This window comes from Salmo trutta, chromosome 23 (genome assembly GCF_901001165.1).
Source record: "Salmo trutta chromosome 23, fSalTru1.1, whole genome shotgun sequence".
Taxonomy (NCBI): Eukaryota; Metazoa; Chordata; class Actinopteri; order Salmoniformes; family Salmonidae; genus Salmo; species Salmo trutta.
Genome location: NC_042979.1, coordinates 40322172 through 40330401, shown reverse-complemented (window position 1 = coordinate 40330401; position 8230 = coordinate 40322172). Strand labels below are relative to the sequence as shown.

General features: G+C 42.9%; 1 long non-coding RNA gene across 1 annotated transcript; it reads left to right on the top strand.

Annotated features, from left to right (window-relative positions):
* The first annotated feature begins 238 nt into the window (after positions 1–238).
* LOC115160049 (uncharacterized) lies at positions 239–3334 on the top strand. The gene is made up of 3 exons (XR_003868987.1): positions 239–545; positions 867–978; positions 3281–3334. It is a non-coding gene; the product is annotated as an uncharacterized LOC115160049 (long non-coding RNA).
* Positions 3335–8230: the final 4896 nt, after the last annotated feature.

Sequence of the window (8230 nt, the reverse complement as noted above, 5' to 3'; positions counted from 1 at the left end):
CCCTGCAACTCTTCCATATGATTACATGACTGGTGTTCTGGTTTCGATTACTGCTATCACTATTATTGATGAAGTTGAAATGAGGAATGTTGGTATATGTTTACTTTCTGTTCTCTATCCATCATATCATCATTATGATATTCGTGGTCAGTTGTTACAAAAAAACACTTGATCACTCAGGACCTTCTTTGGTGTCTGTACCTCTGTGTTCAGGTACTCCAAAACTCTATGTGGACCAACAGGAGGTGACAGGAGTTGAAGGAGGGAGTGTCATTGTAAAATGTTACTATAGTGACACTGGAAATAGGAAGTGGTGGTGCAGGATTGGTGTCAATGGTTCCTGTGTGGAGAGGAATTCTGCGACTATAGTGACCAGACAGCAGACCACTGATGCCACCAGAGGAAACGTCTTAATGGTGACTATGAGTGGACTGAAGATGGAGAACACTGGCTGGTACAGGTGTGGAGTGGGAGACCTTATGATGACTGTTCACATCACTGTCAGACGACAAAAACTACCACACAAAGTACCTCCACTATGACCAGTGAGTAGAGAGCGATCAGATACTGTAGAATTAAGTATTAACCTGGTTTTAAGTTTAGATGATCAGCCAGTCTTGCTGGCTGATCATCTAAAATAAATTGATAGTAACCTGATTTAAAGCTTTTGGGAATATTTAGTGGTCCTACCATTGGTTTGAAGTTAGCAGTGCTAATACTAAGTTAAAATCCACATGTTGGGGTAAATAAAATAAGATAGACAAGAAGGTCATACTGTAGCTTAGCAACAATATCTTGTTATAGTTAAGTCTACCCTGTGTCTCTGATACACCAGTCATAATACCATTGTTGTTTTAACCTCACAGCAACCCAAGCTCCAACCACTGAACAATCCTCTTTCTCTCCAACTGCTGAGCCTGTTCAGACTGACAACACAGTCCAAGGACCTGAGGGGGACAAGGAGAAGGACACCATGAGGTAATTATCACTCATTCAGCTGTATTTAACACTCACTCTTCCAAATGGATGACAATAGAAATATGAAGAAAGGTAACATTTTCTGTTTATCGCACTAAAGTTTAGAGCACAAAAACACCCTCCTAAAACATTTTCACACCAAGTATAGGCCAACACACTTCCTCAGACTCTGTTATAGAGACATTTAACATCATAGAGACAGAGACATTTACCACTTCCTTGTACCTCTGTGGTTTGCAGAAGTAGCAGCATTCTATTCTTAGATGGTCAAGTTTCACATATAAAATGTGAGAAGAGCTGAACATATGTTTCCATTTTGTCATAGTAGCACAAAAAACATAATTAAATAATAATAATAATCTATTTATCTGTGATGTTTTATGTACTGTATTTTACAATGTGATTGTAAGGCTTGGGTGTCATGCTGGCGAGGAATCAAATGCAGGAAGCAGCGATACAGGGTATTGGCTTTAACCTGTTGGGGATAGGGGGCAGTATTTGCACGGCCGGATAAAAAACGTACCCGATTTAATCTGGTTACTACTCCTGCCCAGTAATTAGAATATGCATATAATTATTGGCTTTGGATAGAAAACACCCTAAAGTTTCTAAAATGGTGTCTGTGAGTATAACAGAACTCATATGGCAGGCAAAAACCTGAGAAGATTCCTTACAGGAAGTGGCCTGTCGACCATTCCTTGAGCTTCTTGACTCTGTTTATTGAAGACTGAGGATCTTTGCTGTAACGTGACACTTCCTACGGCTCCCATAGGCTCTCAGAAGGCGGAAAAAGCTGAATGATGTAATTCCAGCCCCAGGCTGAAACACATTAGCGCTTTTGGCAAGTGCTCTATCAGAGGACAATGGGCTGAGGCGCGTGCATGAGTCGACCCCATGTTTTTATTTTCTATCGTCTTTGAACCTAAACACAGATTCCGGTCGGAATATTATCGCTTTTTTACGAGAAAAATGGCATAAAATTGATTTAAAAAAGCGGTTGACATGCTTCAAAGTACGGTAATGGAATATTTCTAAAAATTTTTGTCATGAAATGCGTCGTGCGCGTAACCCTTATTTACCCTTTCGGATAGTGTCTTGAACGCACGAACAAAACGCCACTATTTGGATATAACTATGGATTATTTGGGACCAAACCAACATTTGTTATTGAACTAGAAGTCCTGGGAGTGCATTCTGACGAAGAACACCAAAGGTAATAACATTTTTCTTATAGTAAATCTGACTTTGGTGAGTGCTAAACTTGCTGGGTGTCTAAATAGCTAGCCCTGTGATGCAGGGCTATCTACTTAGAATATTGCAAAATGTGCTTTCACCGAAAAGCTATTTCAAAATCGGACATATCGAGTGCATAGAGGAGTTCTGTATCTATAATTCTTAAAATAATTGTTATGCTTTTTGTGAATGTTTATCGTGAGTAATTTAGTAAATGTTTAGTAAATTCACCGGAAGTTTGCGGGGGGTATGCTAGTTCTGAATGTCACATGCTAATGTAAAAAGCTGTTTTTTGATATAAATATGAACTTGATTGAACAAAACATGCATGTATTGTATAACATAATGTCCTAGGTGTGTCATCTGATGAAGATCATCAAAGGTTAGTGCTGCATTTAGCTGTGGTTTGGGTTTATGTGACATTATATGCTAGCTTGAAAAATGGGTGTCTGATTATTTCTGGCTGGGTACTCTGCTGACATAATCTAATGTTTTGCTTTCGTTGTAAAGCCTTTTTGAAATCGGACAGTGTGGTTAGATTAACGAGAGTCTTGTCTTTAAAATGGTGTAAAATAGTTATATGTTTGAGAAATTGAAGTAATAGCATTTCTAAGGTATTTGAATAATGCGCCACAGGATTCCACTGGCTGTTACGTAGGTGGGACGATTTCGTCCCGCCGACCCTAGAGAGGTTAATGAGCACAATGGCTAAAACACAAGCCACCCCAAACAGCGATCAGAGCGCACACAAAACAAAGTGCCCCAAACACAGGGGACAAAACACTGTTGGCGCAAACACACGCACTAATGCAAAATACAAAATCAGCGTGTCACCAAGCACAGCATACAGAGAAACAATCCCGCACAAAGAGCAGGCGGGCCAACTAGCTAATATAGCCCCGCTAATCAACCCAACTAAGGACAGGTGCAAACAATAACAGAAAGGGGAAAACAAAAAGGAATCAGTGGCAGCTAGTAGGCCGGTGACGACGACCGCCGAGCGCCACCCGAGCAGGAGGGGGCGCCACCTTCGGTGGGAGTAGTGACAGTGATGGTCTTCCACCATCAGTTCCATAGATCTAAAAGTCCTACTGATTCCTCTGGGCATGTTGGTGGTGGTGATATCTGGTCTCCTAGTCACATGGAAGATGTGGAGAAAGCATAGTAAGTATTCATTCTATAATAACTGTAATGAAAAATTAACATGTTTATTTTGGAGATTTTTTCATGAGACAATCAATATTTTCCTCAAAGACAACTGTATTAGCCTATGTCTTATTTTTTATTTATTTGATTTATTTCACCTTTATTTAACCAGGTAAGTTCTCATTTACAACTCTGACCTGGCCAAAATAAAGCAAAGCAGTGCGACAAAACAACACAGAGTTACACATGGGATAAACAAAAATACAGGATGTGCAAGTAGAAATTCTGGTGTGCGAAAGAGCAGAAAAACAAAAACAAATATGGGGATGAGGTAGGTAGTTGTTTGGATGGGCTATTTACAGATGGGCTGTGTACAGCTGCAGCGATTGGTAAGATGCTCTGACAGCTGACGCTTAAAGCTATTGAGGGAGATATAAGTCTCCAACTTCAGTGATTTTTGTAATTCGTTCCTTTCATTAGCAGCAGAGAACTGGAAGGAAAGGTGGCCAAATTAGGTGTTGGCCTTGGGGATGACCAGTGAAATATACCTGCTGGAGCGCGTGCTACGAATGGGTGGTGCTATGGTGACCAGTGAGCTGAGATAAGGCAGGGCTTTACCTAGCAAAGACTTATAGATAACCTGGAGCCAGTGGGTTTGGCAACGAATATGTAGCGAGGACCAGCCAACGAGAGCATAGAGGTCGCAGTGGTGGGTAGTATATGGGGCTTTGGTTGTAAAACGGATGGCACTGTGATAGACTACATCCAGTTTGCTGAGTAGAGTGTTGGGGGCAATTTTGTAATTACATCGCCAAAGTCAAGGATTGGTAGGATAGTCAGTTTTACGAGGGTATGTTTGGCGGCATGAGTGAAGGATGCTTTGTTGCGAAATAGGAAGCTGATTCTAGATTTAATTTTGGTTTGGAGATGCTTAATGGGAGCCTGGAAGGAGAGTTTACAGTCTAACCAGACACCTAGGTATTTGTAGTTGTCCACATATTCTAGGTCAGAACTGTCCACAGTAGTGATGCTAGTCAGGCGGGCGGGTGAAGGCGGGCGGGCTGCGATCGGTTGAAGAGCATGCATTTAGTTTTACTGGCATTTAAAAGCAGTTGGAGCCCACAGAAGGAGTGGTGTATGGCGTTGAAGCTCGTTTGGAGGTTTGTTAGCACAGTGTCCAAAGAAGGGCCAGATGTATACAGAATGGTGTCGTTTGCGTAGAGATGGATCAGAGAATCACCAGCAGCAATAGCGACATCATTGATATACACAGAGAAAATACTTTTGAATTGAGCCCTGTGGCACCCCCATAGAGACTGCCAGAGGTCCGGACAACAGGCCCTCCGATTTGACACACTAAACTCTATCTGAGAAGTAGTTGGTGAACCAGGCGAGGCAGTCATTTGAGAATCCAAGGCTATTGATTCTGCCAATAAGAATGTGGTAATTGACAGAGTTGAAAGCCTTGGCCAGGTCGATGAAGATGGCTGCATAGTACTGTCTTTTATCGATGGGGGTTATGATATCGTTTAGGACCTTAAGTATGGCTGAGGTGCACCCATGACCTGCTCGGAAACCAGATTGCATAGTGGAGAAGGTACCGTGGGATTCGAAATGGTCAGTGATCTGTTTATTAACTTGGCTTTCGATGATTTTAGAAAGCCAGGGCAGGATGCATATATGTCTATAACAGTTTGGGTCTAAGGTGTCTCCCCCTTTGAAGAGGGGGATTACCGCGGCAGCTTTCCAATCTTTGTGGGGATCTCATTAAGCATGCAGGCAATGAGGCAGTGATCGCTGAGATCCTGGTTGAAGACAGCAGAGGTGTATTTAGAGGGCAAGTTGGTCAGGATGATATCTAAGAGGGTGCCCATGGTTACGGATTTTGGGTTGTTCCTGGTAGGTTCCTTGATAATTTGTGTGAGTTTGAGGGCATCTAGCTCTGGATGGCCGGGGTTTTAACCTCTCTGGGCTAGGTGGGACGCCTACTCAACAGCCAGTTGAATCCCGTGGCGCGTTATTCAAATACCTTAGAAATGCTATTACTTCAATTTCTCAAACATATGACTATTTTACACCATTTTAAAGACAAGACTCTCATTAATCTAACCACACTGTCCGATTTCAAAAAGGCTTTACAACGAAAGCAAAACATTAGATTATGTCAGCAGAGTACCCAGCCAGAAATAATCAGACACCCATTTTTCAAGCTAGCATATAATGTCACATAAACTCAAACCACAGCTAAATGCAGCACTAACCTTTGATGATCTTCATCAGATGACAATCTTAGGACATTATGTTATACAATACATGCATGTTTTGTTCAATCAAGTTCATATTTATATCAAAAAACAGCTTTTTACATTAGCAGGTGACTAGCATGTGACTAGCATTCCCACCGAACACTTCCGGTGAATTTACTAAATTACTCACGATAAACATTCACAAAAAGCATAACAATTATTTTAAGAATTATAGATACAGAACTCCTCTATGCACTCGATATGTCCGATTTTAAAATAGCTTTTCGGTGAAAGCACATTTTGCAATATTCTAAGTAGGGCTAGCTATTTAGACACCCAGCAAGTTTAGCACTCACCAAAGTCAGATTTACTATAAGAAAAATATTATTACCTTTGCTGTTCTTCGTCAGAATGCACTCCCAGGACTTCTACTTCAATAACAAATGTTGGTTTGGTCCCAAATAATCCATTGTTATATCCAAATAGCGGCGTTTTGTTCGTGCGTTCAAGACACTATCCGAAAGGGTAAATAAGGGTGACGAGCACGACGCATTTCGTGACAAAAAAATTCTAAATATTCCGTACTTCGAAGCATGTCAACCGCTGTTTAAAATCAATTTTTATGCCATTTTTCTCGTAAAAAAGCGATAATATTCCGACTGGGAAATAGTTTTTTAATACAAAGAGAGTGAAAGTACAAGCATGCTATCCCCTCATGCACGAGCCTCAGTCTGATGGCCCTCTGATAGAGCACTTGCCAAACGCGCTAATGTGTTTCAGCCTGGGGATGGAATTACATCGTTCAGCTTTTTCCCGCCTTCTGAGAGCCCATGGGAGCCGTAGGAAGTGTCACGTAACAGCAGAGATTCCCTGTTTTGGATAGAGATGATCAAGGAGGGCAAGAAATGGTCAGACAGGCCACTTCCTGTAAGGAATCTTCTCAGGTTTTTGCCTGCCATATGAGTTCTGTTATACTCACAGACACCATTCAAACAGTTTTAGAAACTTTAGGGTGTTTTCTATCCAAAGCCAATAATTATAGGCATATTCTAGTTACTGGGCAGGAGTAGTAACCAGATTAAATCGGGTACGTTTTTTATCCGGCCGTGCAAATACTGCCCCCTATCCCCAACAGGTTAAACATATCCCAGTTTAGGTCACCTAACAGTACGAACAATGAAGATAGATGGGGGCAATTAATTCACATATGGTGTCGAGGGCACAACTGGGGGCTATAACAAGCGGCAACGTTGAGAGACTTGTTTACAAGAAAAATCTCAAATTGTTTGGGCACAGACCTGGATAGTATGACAGAACTCTGCAGGCTATCTCTGCAGTAGATAGCAACTCTGCCCCCTTTCGCATTTCTATCTTGTCGGAAAATGTTATAGTTAGGGATGGAAATTTCAGGATTTTTGGTGGCCTTCCTAAACAAGGATTCAGACATGGCTAGGACATCCGGGTCGGTGTGCTAAAGTGTGCTAAAGCTAAAGCAGTGAATAAAACAAACTTTGGGAGGAGGCTTCTAATGTTAACATGCATGAAACCAATGCTTTTACGGTTACAGAAATCAACAAATGAGAGCGCCTGGGGACTGGGAGTGATGCTGGGGGCTGCAGGGCCTGGGTTAACCTCTACATCACCAGAGGAACAGAGGAGGAGTAGGATAAGGGTACGGCTGAAGGCTAAAATAACTGGTTGTCTAGTGCATTGGGGACAGAGAGTATTGGGGCAGGTTTCTGGGCACGGAAGGATAGATTCAAGGCATGATGTACAGACAAGGGTATGGTAGGATGTGAGTACAGTGGAGGTAAGCCTTGGCATTGAGTGACGATGAGAGAGGTTTTGTCTCTAGAAGCACCATTTAAGCCAGGTGAGGTCACCGCATGTGTGGGGGTGGAACAACAGGGCTAGCTAAGGCATATTGAGCAGGGCTGGAGGCTCTACAGTGAAATAAGACAAAAAGTACTAACCAAAACAGCAATAGACAAGACATTAAGGAGAGGCATGTGTGACCGAGTAATCATAGGATCCAGTGAGTAGCTAGGCGAGCTGGAGGTATGGAGATTCAGACAGCTAGCAGGCCAGAGCTAGCAGCAGGCTAGCAGAGGGGCCTCAGGGGGACGTCGCAATGCCTGTTGAAACCCCCTTGGACGGTTACGTCGGCAGACCAGTCGTGATGGATCGGCGGGGCTCCGTGTCGGCAGCAAAGCGTCTAGGCCAATTGGAAAAAGAGGTATTGAAGCCCATGGATTATCTGATGGATTTCTTTGGCTAGCCAGGAGATGAGCCTAGCTCAAGGTTAACTCCAGGCTAACTGGTGCTTGCTTTGGGACAGAAACCCCCTCGGATAGTTACATCGGTTGACCAGTCGTGATGGATCGGCGGGGCTCCGTGTCGGCAGCAAAGGTCCTGTTAGCTGTTAGCCAGGAGTAGCCACTCGGATAGCAGCTAGCTATCTGCAATGATCCGGAGTAAAGGTTCAGAATCTGGAGATATGGTGGAGAAAAGCAGTCCGATATGCTCTGGGTTTATATCGCGCTGTGCAAGCTGTCAGGAGTTGACCGGGCAGATGCTGGCAGATGTCCCAGTTAATGGTGATGGCTAACTAGCAATGGCTAACTGAC